Raw genomic sequence first — 16,375 nt, 5'->3', positions numbered from 1 at the left:
TTGCATTGGTTCACAATAAGAATGTAATATTGTCCAAGAGTATCCCTTTCTCACTGTCTGATCTTTATATTGTAGAAACAAGAGTAACTTTACTACTTTGCTGATTAATCTTTTAAAAGAAGTTTAAGTCAAACTGGTGGAGTCATATGGTGTTGCCATAGTCTCTTATGCAGACGATACACAACTGGTGATCAACCTGTCCCGTGATCCAGTTGTGGATGCTGAGAAATTCTCAGCCTGCTTGAAGGCACTTGATGGGTGGATGAAGCAGAACTATCTCCGCCTCAATGGTAATAAGACGGAAGTTCTTATCGTTGGTCCCTGTCCTTCCATCTAGACATCTGCCTGGTGGCCCATAGAACTGGGCTCTGTCCCTGCCCCGGTGGACACAGTCAAAAACCTTGGCATACTTCTTGATTCTAATCTAGCCTACACTAATCATGTTGGTAATGTTGCCGGTAAATGCTATGGCATTTTGAAGGTCCTGAGGAAAATCCTTGACCTACTGCCTCCCAGCACCAGAAAAACAATGGTACATGCCTTGGTCACCTCCCATTTAGACTATGGGAACTCCCTCCTATGTGGACTCAGTAAAAAAGGCCTAATGCAGTTGCAAAGCATTCAGAACGCAGCTGCCAGGCTTGTCCTGAACCTCCCTAGGAAGGCCTCTGGGAAACATGCATTGCGTTCCCTGCATTGGCTTCCAATAAAGGAACAAATTAAATTTAAAACTATGTGCATTACCCATCGCATAGCTCACAAAAAAGCACCTTCATATCTCCAGTATTTGCTTCCAATCTATCGTCCTTCACGCCTTCTTAGGTCGATGGGCAGCATGCTATTAGTGGTTCCACGGATCCACAGAGCAAGGATGGGAGGACGGTCCTTTAGACACCTGGCCAGTAAAGACTGGAATGACCTGCCCATCGAATTGAGGATGGAACCGTCTGAAACAAGGTTCAGACAGAGGTTGAAAACCCATCTCTTCCCCAAGACATAATCAGTATAGTTTCCCCTGGCCCAAGTGCTCATCCTCCGTGAGCTAAGCTGAAGAGATGATTAGTGGGATTTTCAGCGCGGGGACGCACTGTTCCTTGTGCAACCATGCGCTTAACAAATGTCATTAATAAATAATAATAAATAATAAAGTCAATGCCTGATGCCACAGATCATTGAGGTTAAACTTGGACAAAGATTCTTCTAAATAGGCTGACCATTGGTTGCATTATCTCTGTGATTATTTCTGACCACACCAAGCGGCCCAGAGAGTCTGGTGGTAATCCCCTTTTCTTTTTACAAGGTTTAAAAAAAATAAAAAGGATATTAAAATTAGCTATATTTGATAATGTAGTATAACCGTAAAAGAAGTTACTCTGGACATTTTTGTTCAGGAAAAATTTGCGAGTCAATATTTAGGTGTTATACAATGGCACAATCAACAAGGTTTTTCACCAGAGAAATTTGGCATAAAATGCCAACGAACTATAAAATGCCAGTCATGGTTAGTAGTCCCAGTACATAAGCACCACAGTGTGATTTATAGTTGACAAAGATGACGCAGTATCGAAAAAGCCTTGCAGGTGACTCTGGTCTTATCTTTTACTTCGTGCATGGGGAGCTAATTGGAATACAGAATTGTCGGATATCATGTCTGCCCTTTATAAACAATATACACCCTATATAGAGCAGACAGGATGTCCACTAATGTTTGGCAGTTGTCCTGCATCTGCCAAACTCTCAATCCCCCAATAGTCTTTTTCCTGGAAGTCAAACTCTTCCAGCACAGCATAGCACAATGTTGAATTTGGCCCATAAAGTTTGCTACAGGGCCTCAAGTTTTGTTTCCAAAAGTTCTAAGCAGGACAAAGTTGGTTTTCATAGTTGCTAAGGTTGTTTCCATACCAGGACAAACGTATCAGCTCACCCTGGTGTGAAGGCCTATGTTTGGACTTAGTGATTTTTTTGGTCCCAGATTTTTCCTGCAGGACAAGAGCCTTATTGTGACTTGAGCAGTGAGGGAGCGGGGCTGACACACCACCAAAGACAAAACAAACCGCCCACCAGATCATAACTTTTGAGTCGCTGGCTGGCAGTTCTTTGGCATTCCCACAGCGGTGCCTTTAACATAGACAACGCAATAGGAACGTCAAAGCATGGTCCTGGACTGATCGAAATGCACAATGTTGTGCATTTAGTTCTGTGCAGGAACATGGGGGTACAGAGGCACAATGGGCACTTTTCATTGTGGTTGCGCTGCTATGAAGAGTGTGGAGGTGAGGAAATGCCTAATATGTTTGGCAGTGTCGCAGCGGCACCATCAGCATATAGGGGCTTTAGATCGATGTGCCACCACTAGGGATTGTGGATCCCCGGCAGCAGCAGCGATCCCATAGCGGTCCAACCACCACAGTCCTAATACTTATAGATGGACCACCACCATGGGTTCGGTGGTCCATTGAACCGCCAAACTCATAAGAAGGCCTTAGGCATGAGGTTGCAGCTGATGTAGATACTTTATTTCACCAGTCCTGCGGTTGCCTCAAACTTTGCTGGAAAAGGATCCAAGTGGTCCTAACTGGGAATCCCTCGTTTTCAAGGAGTTCCTGTGTATTGTACAGGTTCTATAGAGATCAACAAATCGACAAGGTCACTATTCTTGAAGAAGCTGAAAAAGCACTCCAAGTTTCACCCATAGCACCTAAGACTCCAGTGAAGTCTCCTAAGTCCAAGAATCTCTCAAGCCACAGCTCTAACAGAATCCAGTGCAATCCACTTCAAAAAGTCCGCTGTTTCTCCCCTGCAGAACATAACCAACTTTCAGCTTTTTATCCAAAAGGGAGTACTTGAGGACAGCCAACTTATTTAGTGAGAATACCTACAGTCACTTACACAAATATCTTCCTAAAATGTTTTGAAAATGAAATAGTCCCACTATCCCACTATGACCATCTTGCCCCACAATATGCTAGGACTGCAGTTAGAAAAGCAAAGTGATCAGGCTTTTACAATGTCATGAGCTACACCATAGATATAGATACAAATTATGGTAAAAAAGATTATCAGGTAAAGTCACAATTTGGCCAAGCTATAGTTTAGAGTCCAGGTTTTTGCAAAATATGATTTTAAAAAGTCTATGCATGTACGTGTTACCATGCATTGAAGTGACTTTTGAGCTATATGGCGGTGGTATACCCTTTATCACATTGGTGTGAGTCACAGGCTTATAGTGCAAGATTTGGACCTCATTAGGGCCTTGTCCGGAGATTTTTAGTCTCTGAAATAGGTTCCTTGTGTTTCCATATCCCTGAGGTTCATTGTCCCTAATGGTCTTGCTTTGATCACATAAAGACTTAGGGCCAGATGTAGGAAGCCTAATACCAGTCGGTAACGGCCGAAATTACCGAATTTCGGCTGTTACCAACCGGTATTAGGCTTTTTAGATGTAGGGGCCTAATTTAAGGATTCGGTAATTTACAGAATCGGTAATTTAAGGAATTGGGAAATTACCGAATTCTTAAATACCGATTCAGTAAATTACCGAATCCTTAATGTAGGGAGCACTCAAATGAGTGCTTTTCCCATTTTAGGATTTGGTATTCACCACCGACTACAAGTTGGTGGTAAATATAAAAAACCCCAAAAGAAGTATTTTTTTGCAAATAATTATAGTGCCATGTGGCAGACATACATGCCCTTAGAGCATGTATGTGTGCCACATGTGCACCCATGCACAATTCAGGGGTGCAGCAGGGTGTCAAAGTGACACCCTGCCACCCTTCAATGTGTTCCCCCTTTTACCGAATCGGTATTTACCGATTCGGTATTCCCATTCATTCCTATGGGCCTCCAGTATTTGCCGAATCTTACCGATTCTGTAATACTTACCGAATTAATACCTACATCCCATTTACCGATTCTAAAATACCGAATCGGTAAAATTCTGTATTTTAGAATCGGTAAATCGGGATTACCTACATCTGGCCCTTAGGGCCTTATTACGATGTCGGTTGGACGAGTGCCTGGCAGGGATGTATGTTGTTACAACGCATGCTTTTACCACGCATGCTGTTACAACGCAAGTTTTACAACGCAAGCCATTACAACGTATTGCTTTGAGGCGGTGCTGGATAGTGAATAGTTTAATTTACTATTCCAACTCCAGTCCCCGTTGGATAGTCCGGCCCGCAATCCGACCAGCGGAAAAGCAGTGGACGGTCTTACCATTTGCCGCGGTGTCCCAAGCCATACTAAATTTATGGGGTGTGAACCATGGACATTTGGTGGGTGGATCGCCACCGTCGGGCTGGCGGTGGCGATCCACCCAATATCATAATGGGCCCCAAAGAGTCCAAGCAGGAAACGGGAGGGGCCTTTAAAAAGAAGCCAACCGCGTGTTTCTAGAAAACAATTGAAGTTGAGTTTGAATGGCAGGTGCACCTGCTGATGCCACCAGGGTCATGGAAAGTTCAATATGAGTAAAGTAATTAGTCTTGTAAGTGCACCTGCTGCTGCCCCAGGGTCATGACATGTTAAAATTGAGCAGAGAATTTAGTGTTGTAAGTGCACCTGCTGCTGCCCTCTGGGCCATGGTAGTTTCAAACGAAGCAGAGCAATTCATCTTCACAGGTTCTACTGGTGAATTTGATTGATAGATGTACCTGTCACTGTTACCAAGATTCTGGAGTGCCCTTATGAATATTTAACCAGCAGACTATTAAGTTTAGTCAACTGTCTGGCCAATAGTTCCCAACATGGCACCAGGGAAGGAACACACAGCAACCCACACCACAGAGTGAATAGGCAGTTTGGGGAAGGAGGAGGTAACAAGGAAAAGGGGAAATGCCTACCTAAATCATAAGGGCATAGAGGGTCGGGCAGTGGCTGGGACCATGACAGATATATTATTATGTAGTGTTGTGTGGCATGATGTTTGACGGAGCAAGTGGGACTTTTGGTGTGTTGCACAGTGTTATGATGTTCTGTTGTGTGCTTTGGTAAAGTTCAATGTCATGTTGATGGTGTCGTGCATCGTTTTGTATGCAGGCAAATATGAGGCCAATTGTGGAATTTTTGTATGTATGTATGCATGCATATATGTATATATGGGGTGCTTGTGTACTTTGAACCTAGCCAGAAGGCAGTGATTTACTATAACATAACATCACATCGCATGTGTATTGGTAAAGTGCACATTCACCCAAGGGTATCTTGGCACTGAATTAAAGACGTTTATTGTTACCCAACACGATGGGGTGTATTTTATCGAACTTAGAAAGATGAGTGGCAATGGGCCCATAGGGATTTGAATGTGTGACCATGAGGTTGAACAGAGACCCCCACCATGGATGCATTAGTCCACTAAGCCATCAGACCTGGCCTATACAGAGTCAAGCAAAGATACAGTCAACCTGAGATTGGAGGGGTAGCTGGGATTTTAGAGACAAAAGTGGACTATCACTGCATTGTCATATAGTGTTCTCTAAAGAGGTGAGTCTTCAACTCTTTCCAGTATTGGAGCAGGGTTGGGGCAGTTCTAATGGATATGGATAAGTCACTACACATCTTGGTTAAAAAGATTAAAAGGGCCTGCTGCCTTGTTTTTTCCTTTTTGCACTTCTTTATCTCTAGTATGATGGTATTGTGTCTGTGGGTGTGCTGAGAGCCACCAAAGATGGTACGCCTGCCAGCCAGATGCAGAAGTGCCAGTTGTGATGGCATTTTAGAAGATGTAGTTGGTTTTGAAAATGATGAGGGCCGGCAAAAGGAGCCAATTTAATTTCATCAGGGTGTGAAGGGATGTAGTTATATTCTTCATGCCCTTTGTGAGGCATATTGCAACGCATATGAGACTACTAAGGGGGGATCAGTGTGGAGGCTAGGGGCTGTTGAGGAGTAGATTGCCACCATCTAGGTGCAAGAGTATGATGGTGTGTACTGCAGTTCTGAAGTTACTCTCTTGGTAATGTGTTACTTGCAGGAATTGGTGAGTGATATAGAATTGGGAGAAAGTTGGGTTTTGAACCTACCTGCTTGTTGTTCTTGGTACAGAGCAGGAATTCTGTTTTGTTGGAGTTAAGCTTCAATGAAATGCTTGACATCCAGGTCTGAATTAGATGGATGCTGTGTTTAAGTTAGTAGGGGACAACTTTATCAAAGACTTGCATCAACCTTGCTTCATACAAAGGGGTGCAAGAGCAATGCAACTCTTAAGTTCAATTTATCATGCCACGCAAGGCCACCTTGTGTGGCCCTGAGTGGCTTGATAAATCTAGAATACTGCAACGCATATCGCTGCCTTGTGGTGCTCTGTCCCTGGCAGGCGTTCCAACGGTAGAGTGTGGATGTTCCCATGCATTCACCAATGAAGTTTAATGCATTCCCAAATTTACCATTTATGGTGGAATTGGGAATGCATCAAAATGCTACACCTCCCCAGGTAAGGCATAACAAGGAGAAATATAATTACTTTTTCTTATTACTTCTAAGTTTTGTGTGTTCTGCGGCAAACATAGAAAGGTTAAATTGCCTCTCAGGACTGTTTTTGTGCAGGAAGGTATCCCTTCCCTTACAAAAACAATCCTGCTTACAAAGTAGTCCTCATGTACCATGATGCAAGGGTGCCTGGGTTGGCGCTAGACAGCACACTGTGCGCCAGTGCAAGGAAAATACTGGAATGTGCTGTAAAATGTTAGATATGGCAAATTCCTGCCCTTTCCTGATCATGCAGCACAGGTATCTTGCTGTGCTGCATGATATTTTAATAAATATGCCCATAGATATCTGAAGTAGAAGAGACTTTTAAATATAGATACAAAGTGGGCTTGAGGTGATATGGTTAAATGTGATTGTGTGTAATGTGGTGGAGTATAACTTATTAATGATGGGGCATATCATAGTTTAATTATGTGAAATGGAGACATGGTGCTCTGCAATTTGGTAATGTGTGGTGGCTTTTAAGTGCATATGGTATAGAGTGTGTACAGTAGTTTTGTGTGGAATGGTATAAAAATGGTGTAGTGAGGTGTGGAATATGGAGATTGATGCCATGCACTAGTCTATAGTCCCTTGTGGAGTAATATATCATGGTATATTGGACAGCTTCAGTAAGAGATTCTCAAATCTCAGCCACTGAAGCTAGAACTATTTATGTTATTGTTGACAGTAAACTCATGGTTAACCATTGGGACTTTCCCTAGCCTAGGACTTTTGATTTCTCCAAGAACTCATCTATTATGCATGAAACACTATTCCTTAAGGGTTCATTCATGACGTATTTCTCTGCCTGACTTTAAGTCAATGCAAACATTCCTAAGTACCTTCCAGGTATAAATATACCTTCCCTTGCCAAGGCAAAGCACGGATGCAAGACGCCATACTGCTCGCCACAGCAAGTTGGGAAGAAACTGTATCCCTGCTTGACGCACTGACTAGACGCTGAATCCCTGCTTGCAGAGAATCCAGCTTCCAGTGTTCTGTCTCCCTTCGCGGGGTGTTAGAGTTTTAGACCCGGAAATAGATTCCCACCTCTCATTCTAAGGTCTGGAGCTGACTAGAACCTAGAGGGACTCTTGGCATACCAAACTTTAGCTTACCATACTATAGAATACAGCACCTACTTCTTACCTTGTACTACACTTAGGTTAGGTAAACTGGGGTAGAACTAGTTAGAAGCATCTGACGAGTATCCTCATGTTAGCCTGTGTTATTTATGTATACGTATATGAATATGTGTCATTATTATTATTAAGGTTATGTTTCTTATATAGCGCCTGAATCGACCCCCGAAGGGGTATCTCCGCGCTTGCCTTGGGAACCCGTCCTGGCTTTTCCCTGTGAGATAGCCCCCTACAGGGCATCCCCAAGGTGAAAGCCAGGCATCCCGCCGCGGGGGGCCGTTGTGGAGATTAAGCAAGCTTAATGCCCAGAGTTGCAGAGTGTGAACCCATGATTAGGTCAGGCACCGAAGCGAGAATTATCGAGTCCATGGAAATTTGAGCTCAAGACCCTGCCGCGTCGGGAATTGAGCCCTGGTCCCGGGTCTGACCTCTGCTTCAGGGTCTGCCTGCTCTAACCAGTGAGCCACACTTCTCCACCTGCTATTGCAGTATTATTTTTTTCTACTGCTTACGCTGTACGTAATATATCTCGCATACTGTCTGATTATAACAGCTCATATCTCTTACACGAGAAACAAGACTGTTCAATACATCCTTTTATTTAAATGTCCATCTATCTCTTTCTGTGTAACTCTGAAGAAACTAAGCATGCACGATTGACTGAGTGAAACTGTTATCTATTGTTTCCACGATTCTGAGGCATGTTCCGATTCTAAAGGGAAACAAAGTTGTCATGTTTATGCCGTTGTCAGAAACTACTCCCTTCTTGTTTTTCAAGGAGTTTCTAGTGGCCTCTTAGTTAGTTGGCACACAAAGTAATTAAGTTTAATGTACTCGATAGGGGCATACTGACCTCAGTCCTATGCCAAAACTATAGTGTATATTATTCCAATGCACAGACCCTATTAGTGAAATAGGAACTACACTACAAGACCTCCTGTTTTTGCTAACTAAGGGGTCCATTAGGATGTCGGGCGGTGGCACCACCGCAGTGCTGTCGGAGCGGAAAAACAACTTTTTCCGCCCGCGAACAGCAGAACTCACGTCCGCCATATTAGTATAGTAAAACATAGCTCATTTCCCGTCCACCACAGAGCGACGTGCACCGCCATCAAAGTGCGCCCGCCACCGCGGCGGTGGGAGCCAATCAAGATTCACCACCGTGCGGAATAACGTCCGTACCGCTCCACAAATGAGTATGGCCCAAACAGGCAGACGCACCGCAGCGGAGACACCGCGCAACCAGAGCCGGCGGAAAGTCGATAGCGGAGCACTATAGCCGAGACCCGGCCATGAACTCCATGGACCATGCCCTCCACATGCATCCGGTCATGTAACTGCTACTGCACTACCATCAACAGGGCCGCCGCGGATGACGCCGCAGGTACGCAAATACACCAATACAACGCACAACACACAGCCCGACACAGGGTCCAAGTCCACCACAGACACCCTGCTGGGGGTCACAACACATCCACAAGGGCATCCCTATATTACCCACCTGCCAACAAGTCACCCCTCTGCATCCGGGATACACATCGACCGCGAACTAGCAGCAACATCCCGCTCCCGGTCACGTCACCGCCGCGGTCAACACATGCGCACAATGCAGAAGGCAGGGCCACTCTAAGGCATGGGCAGGGCACTGACACCACAGGGACACACCACCCCCAACTACACATCAACACACACCATCAAGTCACATGCCATGGGCCCATCCTGTACACCCCCATGCACATCAACATGCACAGGTACAAGCAAGCACAATACACACCATACACCACACAACAGACAACCAGGGAGTTAGCCACTGCAGGAGTAGCTAACAAGAAACACACTACACCAGTGCCACACACACTCAAGGCTGACAATACTTCCCAGCACATACACACAACCTCAGTGTAACCACAAACAGAACACAGACACAGGGTAGCCTGAACAGATGCCTGCACAAAACTATACACACCACAGGACATCAGGGGATACACATCAGGCAATGCCAAGCACACAGACACACAACACTGTATGCACAACAGGCAGTGTGTGCACAACAAGCATACACACAGACATGACTGGCACAACCACAACGCACACCACAAAGCAGCACAGCACAAAAACAACAGCACACCCAGGAAGTGAAGCTACACCACAGCCAACACACAGACACCCAACACAACAACAACAGGATGCACCACTCTAGGATACAACAGCACACCCAGCAATACCAGAGCACTGGGCAGCACACACAGCTCAAAGTGCACAACGGCAAGCAACACTGATGAATACCACAAGAACATCACACAAAAAACAATGGAGCATTGGCTCCCAGGGAAAGTCACCCTCACCAAATACTCACCCCTGCCTTGCTGCCTATGCTCCTTCAGACGTGCATCCAACTCCGGATTAGTGACTGGCAATATGCGGTACATCAGTGGTGTTAAGTTTCGCCCTGCCAGACGCCCAGTGCGTGGTAGCAGCCCCAAGGTCATCTCGGCCACGTTTTTTTTTCCAGCCGGCTGATGTCAACCCACTTCTTGTGGCAGTCGGTGCATCGTCTGTTGGATACCCCCAGGGCCCGTACCTTGGCAGCAATGGCCCTCCACATGGCCTTACGCTGGTGTACCTTGAGCTGCAGGTATGGGAGAAAAGTAGGGTAAGTTACCAGTTGCACAGTGTCATGTTCCCACATCTATTACTACAGTAGCATTATGCAGAGTCTCGACCTATTGGAATCCCAAATATACCCAAACTGGCGGACACCGCACAAGGACACTCTGCATGGGCCAAATAGTCATCATAGCATGCAAACATGAGGGCGTACAGGCTATTTGCCAAACACACACACATGCAGGATGACTGCAATGAAAGCCCTCTGTGTGTTGCACACATCACCAGTCCCATGCATGTATGACCCCCCCCTGCCCAGCAGCACACTCAATGATAACTTACCACTACATTGGGGCCACCATACAGCCTTGGGTACTGTGCCAGCTCCTCGTCCACTAGCACCTCCAGCTCCTCGCTTGTGAATGGGCTGGCACGGATCTTCTCTGTTCTTGCCATCCCTGTGGACATGTGACACCTGTGGTTGACGTGAGTGTTAATGAGTCCCAGGCAGCAGGCACTTCAGGCAGCAGCAGGAGAGGGTCCCAGGCAGCAGGCACTTCAGGCAGCAGCAGCAGCAGAGGGTCCCAGGCAGCAGAACGAGAGGGTCCCAGGCAGCAGCAGGAGAGAGTCCCAGGCAGCAGCAGGAGAGAGTCCCAGGCAGCTGGCACTTCAGGCAGCAGCAGGAGAGGGTCCCAGGCAGCAGCAGGAGAGGGTCCCAGGCAACAGCAGGAGAGGGTCCCAGGCAGCAGCAGGAGAGAGTTCCAGGCAGCAGGCTCTGTGAGCAGTGGAAATGTTGGGCTCACTCCCACAGATTTATAGATCCATGGGCTTGTTTGTGAGGTGCAAAGCTGCAATTATTGGTTGTCCAGGTCTGCCTCATTCAAAAGCATCCAATGACTGGCTCCGCGGTGGCAGAGCACGCCTTCCGCGATTTTCAAACCTGTATCTTGTCACCGCAATCTTCGCTCCCATTGGCTGTAGGCTATGCCCCATGGCGGTGATGCACCGCAGGGGCCCAGGGTGCGCTACCGCGATAGTGCATCTTTAAAACCCATCCAATGACCGGCTCCGCGGTGGCGGAGCCCGCCTTCTGTGATTTTCAAACCTGCATCATGCCACCGCAATCATTGCTCCCATTGGCTGTAGGCTATGCCCCATGGCGGTGATGCACCGCTGCGGACAGGCGGTATCAACCGCCATATGGGTGGCGCAGCATGCCCACCGCCAGCAACCCATGCCAATAGCTACCGCACTTGTGGACAGGGGTGGTGCTGGTGTCCAGCTACCGCCTGTCCACGGCAGTGTGACGCCAGCACCAACCCCATCCACAAGTGCGGTAGCTATTGGCATGGGTTGCTTGCGGTGGGCATGCTGCGCCACACATATGGCGGTTGATACCGCCATATGTGTGGCGCAGCATGCCCACCGCCAGCAACCCATGCCAATAGCTATCGCACTTGTGGACGGGGGTGGTGCTGGCATCACACCGCCGTGGACAGACGGTAGTTTCCGCAAATTTGGTCACATGCAATGGGAACTTGAACCGTGAACTCTGCATCAGTATACAGCAGCAACAGGTTTAATGGCACATCATTGTACACACAATTGCTTCTCTTGGTATCAGGCACAGGTAGTTGCATGCTATGTGTGGCGCACATTGCTCTGTGTGCCAGCATTGTCACTGATGCATTTGTTGGTTGATGACGGCTGACAGTGTTAAGCTGGTCTTAATTATGTGTAACCAAGTACTGTGCTGTGGGTCTGTGCTGACCTTGGCAAGGCTTGTCTCACTGTATGGTGTTATTCCATACTTTTGTTACCATATCAGCCCATGCACACAAGTTTAACATCTACTGTGATCATTGTGCTCTTGATGCGCGCCAGCTTCACATGATGCATTGAGATGTGAAAGGTAAAGCAGATGTGTGTGAGGCATTCATGGTCATCTCATAGACTTTTGTGGATGTTACTGTATGAGTCGTGCACATGTGGAATGTCCAGTTCAGGAACTGTGCTTTTTACATTGATATTCTATTATGTCTGTGGAACATGTTTTAGGTAAATGGATTGGTGTGTCCCCAAGTTATAAACATGTAACCTTGTGTGTCACGCATCTCTCATGGAATTTATAATGTTTTGCATAACATGATCCACGGTATGTGCTGGGTCAACTTCTTGATGGTTGCAATTGACATGTGTCCATGTACATCACACCTAGGAGGAGGCCAAATCTCATACGCACCTGACAGTGCTGGGGGACATGGAGGATGTTGCGATAATACGAAAATTCCGCCTTGACAGGGCGAGCCTCAAGACCCTTTGTGACCATTTGGAGCCCCACCTGCAGCCTCGTCGCCACTACCCAACTGCCTTCACACCCACACACAAGGTGATGGCAGCCCTCCACTTTTTGCTACTGGTTCCTTTCAGGAGACCGCGGCCGCCACTGCAGGGATGTTGCAGTCTATGTTCAGCATGGTGCTAAGGGATGTTCTTGCAGCCATGATATTATATAAAGATAAGTACATACATTTCCCCAGGGGAGCTGAATTGCCAGGAGTGAAGGGTGACTTCTATGCCCTTGGGCACATACCACATGTAGTAGGTGCCATCGATTGCACCCATGTAGGTCTGGTGGCGCCACAAGCCACTGAGCATATTTTTAGGAATCGGAAACATTATCATTCTCTAATTGTGCTGGTGGTGTGCCTTGCGGACATGACGATTTCGAAGGTGTGTGCAAAATTCCCCGGCTCTACCCATGATGCCTACGTCATGAGGAACAGCATGGTGCCCCGTATGATGACTAACCTGCATCCCGATCGTGCTTGCATTGTGGGTAAGTATGACCTGTGATATGGCGTGAGGTGTGTTTGTGACCTGATGCACTCAGCCTGTGCGACATTGCAATGTGTGTTTTTAATTCCTAGGTGACTCAGCATATCCCAGTCGACTCTGGCTGCTGAGTCCAGTACGAAATCCCAGGACCCCGGCTGACGTCAGGTACAATGAGGCACATGGCAGGACCCGACGTATCATTGAGCAGACTTTTGGGCCACTCAAGTCAAGATTCCACTGCCTTGACCGGACTGGAGGAGCACTGGCATACTCGCCTGGGAAGGTCTGCAATATCGTTGTGGCATGCTCTATGCTGCACAATTTGGCCATTCATAAGAGGATTCCCCTGCTCCTGGATGATGGAAAGGAACCAAGGCCCTCACCTGCCCAAGGACCGGAGTCCAGTGATGAGGACAGTGGAGAGGAGGAAGGAGTTGACATTCGTCAACAGCTCATCAACCGCTACTTCACTTGAAGGTGTGTACAGATGTTGAACTTGTACATTATCTGTTGTGGTGGTTGTTGTTGTGCAGGGCTATCTGCGGATGGTAGAGACAGGCACACGTTCAGTCACCTGTGTGTGGCAAATGTGACATTGACGTTCCATATGGGTACATATGCTGGACTCTATTTGTTCACACATGCAGCCCATTGTCTTGTATGCCAGTAGTCTCTTGTGTATGTTTTGTGTAGTGTTCTGTCTGTGATGCCACAATGACACCAGTGACTGTTGTTCTGTTGTGTCTCCCTAGGTGCTTCAGAATGATCCTGCCCTACATACTGTACATCTTTTGGACACATCATTGGCATTGTCAACATTGTAAATATTGCACTAAAAACGATACTGCACAAAATCTGGTACGTCAGGCATTTTATTTGGAAAGTGGACATGTGATTTGTGTGGGAAAATTTACATGAAGGCGCGGAATGAACAGTGAGTTGAGAGTCATGGTAGATGACATGCAAGAGTAGACACCACATGGATGTGGTGACGCAGTCCAACGACAAGTGCCATTGCCAAGGAAATGTGTGGAAAGACAGTCCAAACAGTCAATGCAGTGGGGAAGTGGGTTGCCATCAGGGCTGGCTCCGTGACTGGCGTGTGGCAGGTGCTTTGCCTCCGGACACTCTCGGGCTCTTCTTTGGATGCCCCTTGATCTTTTTGGCGGTGGGGGGCCTGCTGACTGGCCAGCGGCATCAGAGGACTCGCCCCTCTCTGTTGACGCAGGGGCGGATAGTGCACTGTCATCCTGCGGCACAACAGGAGGGGGCAGAGGTGTTGGTTGGGACACAGGCCTGTCCCTCTTCAACACCACTTGCTGGGCCATGAGGTCCACCATTTGACCTATACATCTGTCGATGGACCTCATCAGTAGGATGAGCTCACTTAAAAGTTCGTCCGACTGACCACTTTGTCCCTAGACCTGTTCATATGCACCGATGAGTCGGGTGAAGTGGTCCACGGATGGTGTGCCAACCTCCTGATGTCTGGGGGGGGACCCTGGCCCTCCCACCTGCCCTGCTGCCACAGACCTGTTGCCTCGCCACAGTGGGTCCTCGCACACTCTCCCTGCCCTCCACAGTTGGTGGTGTGTCCTGTCATCCCCTTGGGCAGTGAGGATGGTGGTGGTGGTGTCCGAGGTGGCAGCGGTAGAGGCACAGGCCGTGACTGCAGGGGTCTGCTGTGCAGTTATTGGTGCAACAGACGTGGTGGTGGGGAGGATGGGGTCCTGGGCCCGGTTGGGCCTTGGCACACCAGATGGGCCAGCCTGGAGCTTATCGTCCAAACTGTCCTGGGAGTCAACATCCGAGAGTCCATGTACCGGGGGTGGAGACTGGCTCTGTTGGTTGATGTTGTCCACAGCTGCAAGATCTTCATCACCTGTGGATTAGATGGAAAATGGTCAGTGTTGGGCGATGTGCAGGGATTCTGTTAGCTGCATGTCATCTGCTGTCTGTACACTACACAATTGAGACAATTTTTGTATTCTTGTTACAGGCAATACTGGCTGTTATTACATGGTGCATGCCAACATGTCCTGTGTCAATGCATTGCATGCAATTGGTGCCCTGTGTAGTGTTGCAGGTCTCCCAGAGAGAAACAGCTAGAATTGTGAAGATGGCTACCTACCTGTTAGGTGAGGGTGCACAGTGCAATGGCTGACACATGCCCCTGGGTGGGGGAGGCCTCCATGCTGCTGGGGTGTGGGGCTGGGAGTAGTGATACAGGCCTCCCACCCCCAAACAGTCCTCCAATACAAGATGGCTACCTACCTGTTAGGTGAGGGTAGACAGTGCAATGGCTGACACATGCTCCAGAGTGGGTGACGCCTCCATGCTGCTGGAGTGTGGGACAGGGGGCATGCTGGGAGTGGTAGTGATACTGTCCTCCCACCCCCACACAGTCCTCCAATACAAGATGGCCACTTACCTGTTAGGTGAGGGTGGACAGTGCAATGGCTGACACATGCTTCAGGGTGGTAGTGCAGGCCTCCCTCCCCTAACAGGCCTCACAGTGAAGAGGGCTGGCTACCTGTTAGGTGAGGGTGAACAGTACAGTGGTGTTTGGGTTGTAAAAGGAAGTACTTATCAGTGTGTTGTTTGGCATTTGTTTGTACTTACCAGCCTCCGTTCCCCCGGACACTCCTGTGAGACTCTCAGGATGCAGTATGGCAAGCACCTTCTCCTCCCATGGTGTGAATGTTTTCTGATGGGATGGGAGGGCCACTGCCAGTCACGTTCACCAGCTCCCAGTTATTGCTCCTCTTTGACAACCCTCCTGAGATCATGCCACTGCTTCATGATCTCCTTCTTGGATCTTGGGGTGGTCCCTACTGCATTGACCTTTTGGACTATCCTTTCCCACATTTGTGTCCGTGTGGCTAATGATGTCTGTTGGACCAGGCTACCAAACAGTTGTGGTTCCACTCTCACTATCTCATTGACCATGACTGTCAACTCACCCTCTGTGAATTTTGGCATTTTCTGTGCTGTCATGGTGGTTGGTGTTTGCAGTGTTTGTGGGTGCAAGGGTGGGTGTGGTGGGTGTGGTGTTGAGGTGTGAGATGTGTTGTGTGCTGGGGAGTTTTTGGTGCTGGTGTGATGGTGGTGGTGGTGGTGATGTGTGTGTGCTGTGTTATTTTGCCTCTCCTCTCAGATCTGGTGTATGCCCTTCTCTTCTGGAGTGTTGCAAAGAATTGTGGTCAGTGAAGGACCTGTATTTATGCTCAGCTGTGTGGGTGTGTCCAATTGGGCCTTTGCTGTAAGGTGTATTGTGGGTGTTGTCCTAGGAGTATTTTTTTATTTTTTATTTT

This window comes from Lissotriton vulgaris, chromosome 2_1 (genome assembly GCF_964263255.1).
Source record: "Lissotriton vulgaris chromosome 2_1, aLisVul1.2, whole genome shotgun sequence".
In the NCBI taxonomy this organism is placed as follows: domain Eukaryota; kingdom Metazoa; phylum Chordata; class Amphibia; order Caudata; family Salamandridae; genus Lissotriton; species Lissotriton vulgaris.
This window is presented reverse-complemented; position numbering follows the sequence as displayed.